Consider the following 2,637-nt stretch of genomic DNA (forward strand, 5'->3'; position numbering starts at 1 on the left):
GTATATCTGGGGTACGGAGATGAGGTCGTCATGTTAAACACTATCATTAACAGAGTGAGTCCATGCAACTAATTCTGTGTTTGTTAAAAGCACATGTCTACTCCTGAACTTATTTACCCTTGCCATAACAAATGGGTTGAATACTTATAAACTCAAGACATTTCAGCTTTTCATTTTTAATTAATTTGGTTTTAAAAAACGTTGAAAACATGATTCCACTTTGACATTTACTGGTAGTGTGTGTATGCAGTGGTGTAAATTTCACTTTAAAAAATGAAGTCATTGTTTGGGGGTATCTGTACTTTACCATTTATATTTTGCCAACTTTTAATTTTACTTCACTTACATTCCTAAAGACAATAATGTACTTTTTACTCCATACATTTTCCCTGACACCCAAAAGTTTTCTTTACATTATGACAGGAAAATGGTCCAAGTCACACACTTATCAAGAGAACATCCCTGGTCATCCTACTGCCTCTGCTCTGGAGGACTCACTAAACAGAGAACATCCCTGGTCATCTCTACTGCCTCTGATCTGGAGGACTCACTAAACAGAGAACATCCCTGGTGATCTGTACTGCCTCTGATCTGGCGGACTCACTAAACAGAGAACATCCCTGGTCATCTCTACTGCCTCTGATCTGAGGACTCACTAAACAGAGAACTTCCCTGGTCATCTCTACTGCCTCTGATCTGAGGACTCACTAAACAGAGAACATCCCTGGTCATCTCTACTGCCTCTGATCTGGAGGACTCACTAAACAGAGAACATCCCTGGTCATCTCTACTGCCTCTGATCTGTTATGACTCATTGTTAAACAGAGAACATCCCTGGTGATCTGTACTGCCTCTGCTCAGGCGGACTCACTAAACAGAGAACATCCCTGGTGATCTGTACTGCCTCTGATCTGGAGGACTCACTAAACAGAGAACATCCCTGGTGATCTGTACTGCCTCTGATCTGGAGGACTCACTAAACAGAGAACATCCCTGGTGATCTGTACTGCCTCTGATCTGGAGGACTCACTAAACAGAGAACATCCCTGGTCATCTCTACTGCCTCTGATCTGGAGGACTCACTAAACAGAGAACATCCCTGGTGATCTGAACTGACTCACTAAACCTCTGCTCAGTGCGGACTCACTAAACAGAGAACATCCCTGGTGATCTGTACTGCCTCTGATCTCAGGCGGACTCACTAAACAGAGAACATCCCTGGTGATCTGTACTGCCTCTGCTCAGGCGGACTCACTAAACAGAGAACATCCCTGGTGATCTGTACTGCCTCTGATCTCAGGCGGACTCACTAAACAGAGAACATCCCTGGTGATCTGTACTGCCTCTGCTGGAGGCGGACTCAGGAAACAGAGAACATCCCTGGTCATCTGTACTGCCTCTGCTCAGGCGGACTCACTAAACAGAGAACATCCCTGGTGATCTGTACTGCCTCTGATCTGGCGGACTCACTAAACAGAGAACATCCCGTTGGTGTGTTATGTACTGCTCAGGAGTGTTGGAGTGATCTGACTGTGTGCTGAGTGTAAACAGAGAACATGTTGGATCTGTTGCCTCTGATCTGGAGTGTTGGACATGTTGGAGTGTCTGACTGCCTCTGTTGGAGTGACTGGAGTGTTGGAGCGTTGTGAGTGTTGGAGTGTTGGAGTGTTGGAGTGTTGGAGTGTTGGAGTGTTGAGTGTGACCCTGGCAATCCATCAATAAAAAAATACAATTGTGCCGTCTGGTTTGCTTATTAATATATTAATTTCAAATGGTTTACCCTTTTACTTCTGATACTTAAGTACACTTGAGCAATTCCATTTACTTTCGATACTTAAGTACATTTAAAACCAGATACTTTTAGACGTTTACTCAAGTAGTAATTTACTGGGTGTCTTTCACTTTTACTTGAGTCATTTTCTATAAAAGGTATCTTTACTTTTACTCAAGTATGACAATTGAGTACTTTTTCCACCACTGTGGAACAGTGACAAAAAAATCTACATGTAATCAATTTGAAATTCTGTATTTTTTTCCCTTTATATAACTAGTCAAGCCAAATTCTTAATTTACAAAAACCCTTGACAAACCCGGACGTCTCTGGATTAATTGTGCGACACTCTATGGGACCCAATCACAGTCTGGAATCGAACCAGTGCTCGCACTGAGATGCAGTGCGACGTTGCGACGCTCGGGAGCCAAAATATCTGGCAGCGGCGGGATTCGAACCCGCGCCTCCGAAGAGACTGGAGCCTTAATCCAGCGCCTTAGACCGCTCGGCCACGCTACCGATACATGTCATTGGGTTTAACATAATCTATATCCCTGAAAACCGGATGTTTCCGTTTTTCTTTTAACCAACTTCGTAGTAGTTGTGTGGTAGTAAGTAGTGTGGTAAAAAACGAACTGAAATGATTTGTTATGATATTGTTTGACAGAGCCTCTTTGCGTTACCCAATGCAGCCAGCAGATGGCGACGTGAGGAGGTCTGCTAACGGAGAAATAAGCTCTGAGGCTGAACATAGACTTAAAAGAGGAGGTTATCACAGTGAAAGGAGAAGAAGAAGCTTTCAGAATGAAAAAGGAGGAAGAGGAGGCTATCACATTGAAAGAAGAGGATGAAACTTTAGGAGTGAA

At 43.4% G+C, this 2,637-nt stretch overlaps 1 non-coding gene across 1 annotated transcript; it reads right to left on the bottom strand.

Moving 5' to 3' along the window:
- Positions 1-2,208: 2,208 nt before the first annotated feature.
- Positions 2,209-2,290, bottom strand: trnal-aag (transfer RNA leucine (anticodon AAG)). The gene has a single exon. It is a non-coding gene; the product is annotated as a tRNA-Leu (tRNA).
- Between the last annotated feature and the right edge of the window lie 347 nt (positions 2,291-2,637).

This window comes from Oncorhynchus keta, unplaced genomic scaffold (genome assembly GCF_023373465.1).
Source record: "Oncorhynchus keta strain PuntledgeMale-10-30-2019 unplaced genomic scaffold, Oket_V2 Un_contig_16734_pilon_pilon, whole genome shotgun sequence".
NCBI lineage: Eukaryota > Metazoa > Chordata > Actinopteri > Salmoniformes > Salmonidae > Oncorhynchus > Oncorhynchus keta.